This window comes from Mustela nivalis, assembly GCF_964662115.1.
Source record: "Mustela nivalis genome assembly, chromosome: 6".
Classification (NCBI taxonomy): Eukaryota; Metazoa; Chordata; class Mammalia; order Carnivora; family Mustelidae; genus Mustela; species Mustela nivalis.
In genome coordinates this window covers 71,405,141-71,417,114 of record NC_139025.1, presented here as the reverse complement: position 1 = coordinate 71,417,114, position 11,974 = coordinate 71,405,141, and the positions used below count along the sequence as shown (strand labels likewise).

Sequence of the window (11,974 nt, the reverse complement as noted above, 5' to 3'; positions counted from 1 at the left end):
CTCCCTGCCCAGCTCATTTTCTCTCTTTCTCTAAGTAAATGAAATCTTTAAAAAGTAAATAAATAAAACAAAAGCAGCACAGGATGGCACTTTAAAGTCCCTGCTTGCATCAGTCCTTCTCTTGTCCTATCAGTGGACACATGTCACTTGGCTAAGCTGAGAATCAGTGTGGAGGGAGAAGAAACAATTACCATTACCATTAAATCTACCACATCCTCCTTTAATTCTGGAAAATTCTTGATTGCCTTTTTTCCGAACATTTCCTCTCCTTCACTTATTTTTGCTTTTTCCCTCTGAGATTCCTCACATACAGATGTTAACTTCTTTATTTGTCCTGCATCTCTCCTAGCCATCACTTTTATAGTTCCAACTGTTTTCATCTTTCTTGAAATCCTCCTGGAGAGTTCTTGACCTGATCTTTCATTTCATTTGTTCATCTTTGCAGCTATACCCATTCGGCTTCCAAATGACCTGCTGAGTTTCTTGTTTTATCAATTATTTTTTTCATTCCCAGCATCTTTAGTCAGTTCCTCTTTGATTGTTACTAGTTCATGTTTCCAAAAGCTCCCCTTATGCTATTGAAGGTTTTTTCCCCAATGCTTTTAAAAAATCTGTCTGGTCTGTTAAGCCTGGATCCTTGGCCATACATATGTCCTTTGCCACTTTTCTTTGAGAGTACAGATACATTTTCAGCTTTCCTCCGTAACTCCTTTTACCCTGGGAGTTTCAGTTGCCTTGGCTGATAGTGGACACCTGGAAGAAAGGGTGAAGCTTAGATCCTCCCCGTACCTCTCCTGGTGAGTTCAGGGAACAGACTGTGTGTGAAAAACATACCCCTGGTTTCCCAAGGCCAAGCCAGCTGAATGATCGAAGGCCCAGCTCACCCACTCTTCCAGCTGGCATCCTGCTAACACCCAGAAGCTCAACGATTTAGCTGGTTAGCAGCTGACTACAGAGGAACCACCAGCAGAACCCAGCCCAATTCCCAAATTGTCAGCCTGTGGAATACAGGTTGAGAAAGGTAGGTTTTTTTTTTTTTTTAAGATTTTATTTATTTATTTGTCAGAGAGAGAGTGAGCGAGAGCGAGCACAGGCAGACAGAGTGGCAGGCAGAGTCAGAGGGAGAAGCAGGCTCCCTGCGGAGCAAGGAGCCCAATGTGGGACTCGATCCCAGGACGCTGGGATCATGACCTGAGCCGAAGGCAGCTGCTTAACCAACTGAGCTACCCAGGCATCCCGAGAAAGGTAGGTTTTAAGCTACTACATTTTGGTGTGTTTATTACACAGCAACAGAAAGCTAATTTGGAGTGTTCAATAACTCAGACTGAAAAGCTCATAGTGGGCTAGAAGGACAGATTTACACACACACACACACACACACACACACACACACACACCCCTAGAACAGGAACATAAAAGGCAAAGGGAAAATTCTTAAAATCTTTTGGAGAGAAAAAAGCAGACCAAAAGAAAAGGAATCAGATAAGGTACCAGAATTCTCAACAATCCGGAATATAATGAAATGGATAGTATTTTTGAAGTATTAGAAAAAAAGAACTTCCCATCCAGAATTTTAGATTTACTCAGTCATTTAAATATGGTGGTTAAAATAAAGATATTCTCCGCCATACTGGACCTCAGAGATTTAACATAACAAGAATTGCTTGAGAAAATCATTAAAAGAATTCTTTCAGCAAGAAGAGAGATTAAAACCAAAGGCTATGGATATGAAAGTGAGAACATAAATCAGTAAATTTAAGTTTTGTCTGAAAGGAAGAAAGAATGGAAGGAAGGAAGGAAAGAAGGAAAGAAGGAAAGGAGAAATGGAAGAGTAGGCATATTTTTAATAATCTGGAAGTAGTAGTGTGGAGGATAGCAACAGGAAATAACCTGAATGTCATCTGGATTAAGCAGTAGGACTCTTGAGCCAAATTCTTTGGGTCTAAATCCTGCCTTGGCCATTCCATCTCTGTGACCTTAGATGAGTTCCTTAATCTCCCTGGGCCTCGGTTGTAAACTAGGATTGATAAAACAGAACCCATATGAGAGGATTATTTTGAGAATTAAAGAACTAGTTTTGAAACCCTTGGATTTGTACCTGGCTTATAGTAAGTTTTCAATAAATGTTTGATGTTATTATTAATATGGGGAGGAAGCTAAAGGAAAATGGGAAGCAGACAATTAAAATAAATGGACCGGGGTGCCTGGGTGGCTCAGTGGGTTAAAGCCTCTGCCTTCGGCTCAGGTCATGATCCCAGAGTTCTAGGATCGAGCCCCGAGTCTGGCTTTCTACTCCGCAGGGATCCTGCTTCCCTTCCTCTCTCTCTGCCTGCCTCTCTGTCTACTTGTGATCTCTGTCGAATAAATGAATAAAATCTTATAAATAAATAAATAAATAAATAAATGGACCAAATGAAGCACATTAATTTAGACAGCAATAAGCACTTTGAAGAAAATAACTCGAATGATGGAGCACAGTGGGTTAAGCCTCCACCTTCAGCTTAGGTCATGATTCCAGAGTCCTGGGATCGAGTCCGGCATCAGGCTCCCTGCTCCGCTGGGAATCTGCTTTTCCCTCTCCCTCTACCCTCCCCCCCGCCTTACTCATGAGCTAGTTAAAAAAATAACAAAAAATAACTCAAATGATATGAGGACCATGATACAAAGTAGCGGGGGGAGAGCTCCATTCCCACATTCCGAGGAGGGGCAGATATCGGTGAGTACTGACTCATGTTCTCCAGGAAGGTATAGCCCCAGAAGGAGGATCCAAAGGCGCCAAGATTCCTGAACCTGTATATTTTACAGTCACAGCCGCGTTTGTGATTTTCAAGGAGCCATGTGCGAGCCTGAAAGAGGACAATCAGCTGTGACCCGGGGACCAATTGCCAAAGGGGCTCTCCTGAATAGCCTGCTCTGCAGAGGAACTTCAGGACCTTCACACACCCCTGAGGGGAGCGCAGGAGGAGAGCGCACCCTAAGGATGACTAAAATTGAAGTGCCCACCAGGTGAGGGCCATGGGAGCCTCAAAGTCAGCTTCATTAAAGGAAACATGACCTGTCTCCCGGCTCTAGTTTGTGCAGCAAGATTCAGGTGTCGAATACAAAAGCAATTCCTTTTTTTTTTTTTTTTTAAAGAGTTTATTTATTTATTTGTCAGAGAGAGAGTGAGTGAGAGCGAGCACAGGCAGACAGAGTGGCAGGCAGAGTCAGAGAGAGAAGCAGGCTCCCTGCGGAGCAAGGAGCCCGATGTGGGACTCCATCCCAGGACGCTGGGATCATGACCTGAGCCGAAGGCAGCTGCTTAACCAACTGAGCCACCCAGGCATCCCCCAAAGCAATTCTTTAGTGTCCCTGTTCCTTTGACATTCCTTTGTCTTCCTTTAACCCAACCCTGTAGTCGCCATATTTAAAGTCACCTGTGGAGATGAATACTATTTTGACTGGATTCAGGAAATGGTGTTAATTATTCAAAACACCTGTGGTGTTTAAATATGGTGGACCTTTAAATCGCAGCAGCATCCTCATGGGTTGTGCTCAGCTAGTAACCCGAGGCTCAAGCTAGAAGAGATCTTTCTGAAGCCCCTGGAAGTCGGATAAGAGGATATGTTAAGTCTCAATTCAGTAGAAAAGGGATGCTGATCAGAACTCAAGATCCTCTTCAGACCTTCTTGAACAGGTGACCATCATTACCAACATCACCGATGCCATTCTTCTGGCTCTGTGTCTGATTCAAAAACCAGCTCTGATTTTTTCACAATGCCCATCAGCACCAAATATTCTGCTGCAATCCTAATTTCATCAGTCACTAGATCTCCGATGGGTCGGAATCTGACAGTGGATTTTTAGCGTCTTGTTCAGTCACAATGGCCATGTTATTTGGGCGATACTGACTCACTCTAATATCCCAGTGGACCTTTAAAATATATTATCATAGAAAAATGCTACCCAGCTGGCCACTTTCATAAGGACACAGTGGCTCTGAAAGTCTAGGACTCTGTATATCATATTGTGTGATCTTGGACAAATTCCTTAACCCCTTTAAGCCTCAGTTAGTTATCTGTCTTTAAAGTGGAGGAAATAATTGGATTGATTTTGAATGGTTATAATGAGGATTCAATGAGACAATACATATAAAGCACCTAGCAAAGTGACTGGCTCATGGTAGGTTACAGTAAGTGCTTAATAAATTTTTGTCACACATGATGTTGGTAAAAAGGGAGTGGTTTGTGTCAGACAGGTTCAGACTGGGAAAACAGAAGTCATGCTATATGTTTTGGGAATTTTAAGTCTTAATATAAAGAATTTGGTCCTATACAACCATAAACAGTTGGTCAGAAAAGCCATCCCCCAAATCTCAACCTGAAAAACTCAAGTGGGTGCTTCTTGTGAGCTCACCAGAAATCATAGAAATTCTCAACAATCCTGGGGCTAATGATCTAAGTCATGATCAAAGTGTAACACATCAAGAGCTTGCTGCCACACCACGTCTTGTTGCCTGCAGAGAGTTAGACCTCACCTTCTCTCCCACCTGCAGTCTCAGATGAGAGCCTCTCAAGGGTTGACCCCAGCCAGGAACCATAGTGGGAGGAGGATTCTGGGACATGTAGTTCCAGGGCTTTGTGTATGTCCACACCAAAGCATTAACTGGAGTTCCCCTTACATAGCAAACTGAGTGGGTTAGATTTTCTCATCTTATTTCCACTCTGCATAATGATACTAATGAGCAGAGAAAGAGTTCAGAAACAAAAACAAAACAAAATACAAAAACCTAGATAGCAGCCAAGTAAGGAATCCTGGAATAATAGGTTTTGATGTAATCTGTCTAGACTTTTCCAGAAAGGACTAGGCTCATAACCTGGGGATAGATTTCTTGTGAAAATAATGATTGTATTTCTACAGCAGCTTTCAGGTTGTGAAGAACTGCCATCATCATTATTTTCATTTTAACCCTCACTACAGCCCTGCGCAGTAGATACGGTTACTCCAAGGTCACAAGTGTAAACACTCAGGCTCAGAGACTCTCCCAGCCAAGAACTCCTAAACTTGCTCTTCAGAACCTGCCTTCTCACCATATTCCTTAATGTAAATAAAGAAATGAGTAAGTTAAATAATTAAATTGAAGAAAAATAGCAAGCAAGAAAGCAAGCAGCTGGAGAGCCTATTTGAACCGAAGATTAAAATAATCCAAACACAGAATTTAAAAACTGTTTAAAAAATGTTTCAATGATACAAATCATACGTGTCTTCTGTTAAATTACAATCAGACCCAACAGAATATTAAACGCATATAGGACTTTATAATTTAACCTCCCTACTCCAGGAAAGCCCACCTCTGTCCTCAGGCATAGAATCGAAACTAATGGATTTGGAACTTAAATTTTAGTGCCTGGACCCACTGATACGGGACCATGAATTTGGTGTATTGCAATGTTAATTTTATCTCCTGAAATTACCCCTGCAATTTTGTATTGTTCTCTGCCCCCTGCCTTAAGGGATTATGGCTATCACAAGCCTTGATATTAGACAGTAAGTCTTTGATTAAACTTGAAGGCTCAAGCGCGAAGTTTTGGCTGACAGTAACGTAATCCAGGGCAGAAAGGAAGCCTGAAATGGGTGCTAAGGCAGAGAGTTCCAGTATGCCTCCAACATGCTGAAAACAGCTGCACCAATTAAAAGGCAATTAAATGTGTAATAAATGGAAATGCTACAAAACTGTTCTGTAGAAAAGTCTAAATGGGAATTGCCGGGGTGCACTCAGTGAGAGAGAAACGTGTGCCAAGATGAAGGTTACCCGTCTTCTAGCGGGTGTGCTGCTCTGCAATGCCAGGAGGGAGGCATCTTTAGAAAAACAACAGCTCCAAACCAGTTCTTTTCAGAGCATGCCAGAGCGGCGAAGGGGAGAGGAAGGCACGCAGAGCGCATGCGCTTAGATGGGGCTGGGCTGGGCTGAGCCGAGCTGATGGACGGCAGGACAAGTACTGAAGGACTGTGAAGGACGGCGGTCTGCTGGGCCTGAACATGCCCTGGTGGGAGGGATGGGACAGAAGCAGTGGCAGATGAAGGTGATGTTTAGAGCCAGTAAAACGAGCTGGTAAGGAGCTGTGCAGACTCTAGAAGGCAATACTCTTCCTTTGGGGGAAGTGCATGCCATCTTTCCCGTCCGATTTCATCACTCCAGAGTGGAGGATAAAGGTGCTCAGGTGATACCCTGATACATCAAATACTTCTCGCCCCGTTCTGTATTGGGGCCTCTCTTGGGCACCAGGTAACAGGGCGAATCAGTCAGGGTTCAAGCGCAGAGACAGAACCACTGACCGTCCCCAGAGAAAGGTTTTACTTTGGAAAGGAGACCTAACTTACTTCTGGGAGGAGCTGAGGGAAGGAAGGTCCAGGAGCGAAGCCGGAGGATCAGAGGAGTCCATATCCAGTCTGTATGAGATGCCAAGCACATCTGGCCTTGAAAATGGAGCTTTAGCAAAGGAGGAGATCATGGGAGGTCCGTGGGCAGCTGTGCCTCTGCGGGTCTGCCAGCAAGTACATGGGGAGGGACCTGGACCCATCCTTGGTTGACAGAATCCTCAGTCAGGAGAAAGAGTGGGGTGCATAGGGCAGGAGAGCCAGCAGGAGCTGGAGCCCACCGGTGCCCCATCTGATCCTGAAGATCTTCAGCAGGTAACAGACGAGGCTTCACTTCCATCTTTCAGATTCTATGCACGTTCCTCCTGTGGCCAACTCACAACCAGAGCTATCTTAAGAATGGGATTTTTAGGAGATAAAGAAGTGGAGGTGGCATGGAGGGAACTAGCCTACAGACAGAGTAGTGATGACTGGAACGACCTGCTTTGGAGCTGAGATTTTAGGTGAGCGTGCAGGGTGGGAGAGGGTAGGGGGAGAAGGGAGCAGGAAAGGGGGACTGAGAGCCAGGTCAAGATATGCAAGGGGAGGTCCTAGGTTGGGTGATCTGAATAAGTATGTTTCCGGGAAGGTAAAACTGGCTTTATTTCACCATGAGGGCTGAAGCAATGCTCATTGGAAGCACTCAGTTGTGTTGGCATAAAGCAGGGGCATGTGGTTTCTAGCTGTTGAAAGGGTTCTCACTTGCTAGGATGTCTTGTAACCTGGTCTGTATAATCAGGACTACTCCCTGTCAAAGTGCCACGAAAGGGACTAGCCTACCGAATTGGTCTCTGTCACCCTGACTCGAGTATCTCTCAATCACAGAAATTTTCTTTCCTCAGGCTTTAAAATGACAATAAAAGAAGGTGCTGTTATATTATGGATACTTTTTGCACAAGCCTGCTTAGGTAAGTAGATAGAGCAAGACTCACAGATACATGAGCAAGCTCTCTACAAATAAAATTGCAATGTGTTCATCGACTACCATTTCTCTCTAACCCAAGCATTCACCACAAACTCAGGTCATTATACTAACTCGGGTATGAGTATACACTTGCTCCAAAACGGATACGGAAATGTTTTTGGAGGGGCTGCCTGGAGCTTGCGGCTGGTAAATTAGGATGCCAAACCCGCACGAGGGCAGGCTTAAGTTACAAATCTTCATAGGAAGCCTTTTGTAAAATTTCCGACCAGAATCCATGTCAGGATGGGCCGGCTTCCTTATTTCCCTTTGCAGGTGAGCTGACTCCCTTTTCTGTTGTTCCTGTTCTCTGGGGGTAGGACTTTGAGGGACCTGAATATTTATGGAGCCTCCCACTCTCTGCTTTGTGTGGGTCAATGGGGTGGACAGGGTGGTCTCCTGCCCCCAGCATAGCCATTCACACCTGAACCTCTTGGTACCTGAAATGGGGGTCCTATTTTGGCATCCAGTTCCGCCAGCAGCACACTCTTGCTGCTTTCTTCTGAATTTGACCATGCATTTAAAAAATACTTGCTATATTTTATGCTGTATTTTCAGACATTTTGTATGATTTGTTCAGTGGTTTAAAAATTGCAGATTTCTGGAGAATGAAATTGCTGAGATGATCAGCTAGAATTCATCCCAGCCAATAGGATGCTTCCCACTGCACCACCCTCTGACTGGGATTGTAAGTCTGATCCGGAATCTGAGAAGAACAGGCCTGGGTGAGCAAGGTTTCCTTGTATCTTACCCTCTAGGAGTGTGGGGGTGGGGGGGTATCCTCATCTCATCACCCTACATGCATTCTGTTACTGGGGGTCTCTGGAATAGTAAAAGGCAACTTTTTTTCTTGTGCTTTCATTGTTTAAATTTACAGATGGTGAGAAACCTAATCATTGCCCATGTCTTCGAAGGCAAAAGACCCAGCAGCTCTTGGTTTAGCTGTCTTAGTGCTCCATTGTGGTTTTGAAGCTCCAGGTTAATGATCTGTTGAGTAACAGAGATGAGCTCTGGGGAATTCCTGGACCTAGCAAGCCATCTGCTCTTCTCTCCGGGTGTGCTGAAGTCAACCCAAGCCTGCGAGTCAATGTGCCTTTTTAGATTAGGAACCAGTCAGCACCTAGAATAAGGGAATATGAGTGGAAAACCACCCCCCCTCCTAGCTGGGGGTACTCGAATGGAGACTTTGAAGTGCTCTTTCTTTTCGTTTATTTGAGTGTTCTTTCCATGAAAGTAATAAGCCATCTCTTACGTGAAGAAGAGTATGAAAGTGGAAACAAAATGTACTTTTTCAATAACTACTTATTGTGCATCTTGTGTGTCTGTGTTAGGCATGGGAGAGAAAGGGCTCGTAAAACAGGTCAGAAGATCCAAGGAAACTGGCAGCTGAGGGGCGGCTCTGGACCTGTGGTGGCTAATTGGAGCAGGCGTGGTTCAGATCAGGGACTGAGGACCCCCCAGTGAATGTATTCTTGCTTGTGGCGTCAGAGTTGAGACAGGTCAATGGGGTTGGGGAGAGGGGCAGATGTGTTGCCCCAGTCTCCTGGAAGAATGTTCTGCTGAAATCCTGATGCAGCAAAGGTACCTAAAATCAGATGATGTGTGAAATAAAAATCAAGATTCTATTTATTCTATGACAGTATAAATAAATCACATCTTCATGAAGATAGAAAAAAAATACAAGGAGAAATTATGAGAGCGTTTTTGTAGTTTTAAGTTCTAAATGTAACTCGTCTTCTGTTCTTTTATCATGTTCTTCTACAATCCACTTGGCTGGCATGTAAGCATAGGCTTCTCAGTTTCGGGGCGCCTGGGTGGCTCAGTGGGTTAAGGCTTCTCAGTTTCTCTCATGCTCTGACACTGTGCATATCTCCCTACCATCTCAATGCCACCGTCCCTTCTCCTGAACTCCAGCATCTTTGCTTCCACTGGTGTTCGGCCAATGGGAAGAATTATCCCCAAGTTTCGAACACAGCCATTTCAAATCAAAACTCTGTAGAGGGGCACCTGGGTGGCTCAGAGAGTTAAGCTTCTGCCTTCGGCTCAGGTCATGATCTTAGGATCCTGGGATGGCGCCCAGCATTGGGCTCTCTGCTCAGAGGGGAGTCTCCTTCTCTCTCCGTCTCTCTCTGCGCCTCCTCCCTACTTGTGCTCCTTCTCTCTGTCTCTGTCTCTCTCTCTCAAATAAATAAATAATAATCTTAAACAAACAAATGCCAACCTCTCTAGAACACTGCGTTCTCTCTCCTAATCAAGGGGTACTTGTGAGTAGGGGGTACCATGAGATGAAGCAAAGTTGGGGTGATCTTCACGAAGCCTGGGCCAGTCTTGATCTTATTTGGGCTGCATCTCCAGGACTGTAGTTCCTAGTGCCTGGAGAGTAGTGGCTACTCGATAAATATTTGTTAACTCAGTGACTCGACGAGTGAGTGAGAGAATAGAGAGAGGAGGAGAGCTGCAGGAGAGTCTCTGGCAGAGAGATTTATGGGAGTCTCTGCCAGGAGAAATGTCTCCCCACCCTGCAAGTGGGATCTTTCGAGATAAACAGCTTTCTTTGGGACACTTGGAGGGATGTAGGTCTGCTGCCTGCTTAAGACCAATCCAGTGCTCCCAGGTCCCTGACAACTGAGACTAGTTGGAGATAATTGCAGGTCCTGGAAAAGCTGGTCGTTAAGAGAGGCAGGGAACTGAATGAAGCCAGCAGGAAGTCCAACAAGCCTGCAGAAGCTCCTCCTTCAGCAGAGTCCTCCGTACCGTCGGTGGTCATCTTGGCGGTGGCGGCACTGTCATCAGCAAACCGACCTCTTGGTTCCCGCGCTGAGCTGTCCTGCTGAACACCAGAGAGGAAAGGTGAGTGATGTTAGAGTCTCTGGCTAAGAGAGCTCTTCTGTGATTCTGGTTCACGGGAACCACCAGCTCCCAACCAATAGCTTATCTGCACTTCCCTTTCTCCTGGAAGAGACCACCAGCCCTCCCCCTTTCCAAGATCCTCATTAAGCCACAAGTTGATTATAGACAAAATTAATAACCAACAAATCTGTATGTACGTAAGAACAATGAATACACAAACCTGAAAATAGACAAGCCTGTAAACCCATATGTTTGGATCCAGACAAACCACAGTATTTTCTAGCAGCCTGGGGCGTGGATTAAGGGGTGATGTGGGCAGAGGGGAGTGGGCAGGAAAGAAGAGTACCTAATAGAGAAGGAGTTAGGAAGCGCGCCAGGGAATAAAAGTTGCCCAGTCAGAAGATTTTCCTGAGCTGGGCTTTTTGAAATATCCCCATTAACCAAGATAAAGCGCCCACAGATGCTCGATTAACAGAACATTAAATGTGTTCATTATGAAGGGAGATACTTTCTGATTCAGAAGCAATAATGAGCTGTTTCCCCTGGATTCCATTGGAAGGGAGGGTAGAGGACTTCCATAATTTTTTCCCTCTATGATGTTGATGCTGGGGTAAAGTGAAAAGGTGAGTGTTAATGGTAAAAGTGAAAGAGCATCCCGTCCACCTCCATTTACCCACCCGTGGCACAGTTGCGGTCATTTCTGCACCCAACTCCATGAATTCTCACTCCTGAAAGTTCCTCATTTTACTGCAATCTGACTTAACCTTCTTCAGCCCTGTCACTAAAGGATTTTAAGATAGACTAAACTATTTTAAGATCACTATGACCCTAAAATTTACGAAATACAAAACAAATACATAAACCACAGATAAACTATAAAAAATATTTTCCCCGGGGTGCCTGGGTGGCTCAGTGGGTTAAAGCCTCTGCCTTCGGCTTGGGTCATGATCCCGGGGTCCTGGGATCGAGCCCCACATCAGGCTCTCTGCCTGGCGGAAAGCCTGCTTCCTCCTCTCCCTCTCTGCCTACCTCTCTGCCTACGTGTGATCTCTGTCTGTCAAATAAATAAATAAAATATAAAAAAATATTTTTCCCTTACATGAATGACAGAGATTAGTATGCTTTTAAAGAACTAAAGGACGTGGGGCTAATAGTCCCCATTTAATTTGCCAATGTGGTCTGGGTGGAAGTCAGGCAAATGTTGATGGATGATAACTGAGCACTGCCGGCCCAACCCAGGGGAGCCTCAGTCACCTCCATCATGCTAGATGTGGTACCTTTGCTATCTAAATAGCAGGTTAACACATATTTCTTTCTTTCTTTCTTTCTTTAAAAGATTTTATTTATTCATTTGGCAGAGATCACAAGCAGGCAGAGAGGTAGGCAGAGCGAGAGGAAGGGAAGCAGGCTCCCCACCAAGCAGAGAGCTGGACATGGGGCTTGATCCCAGGACCCTGGGATCATGACCTGAGCCAAAGGCAGAAGCTTCAACCCACTGAGCCACCCAGGTGCCCTAGGTTAACACATCTTTAAATACATGTTATTTGGCCAATGTGTTGTTTTCTCTTCTAACCGAGGGGAACTAGAAACTGCTACATTCACGAGATGGACAATAGTATACCTTCATGGCTCTTCAGGACCAAGGCACTCACTCCCCCAGCTCTTAAGAGTGTTGAAGGCTGATGGCTCACAGCTGAGTCCCTCCAAGGACTTGCCCTTCCCTGAAGGGAGCTCCTGTGGAAAAGGTTATGCACTCTTTCTTGGGGT

The 11,974-nt window shown here is 45.0% G+C and overlaps 1 long non-coding RNA gene across 1 annotated transcript; it reads left to right on the top strand.

Annotated features, from left to right (window-relative positions):
* The first annotated feature begins 5,958 nt into the window (after positions 1–5,958).
* On the top strand, positions 5,959–7,443 carry LOC309866701. Its single transcript, XR_014312765.1, has 3 exons — positions 5,959–6,091; positions 7,239–7,304; positions 7,419–7,443. It is a non-coding gene; the product is annotated as an uncharacterized lncRNA (long non-coding RNA).
* The last annotated feature ends 4,531 nt before the right edge of the window (positions 7,444–11,974 follow it).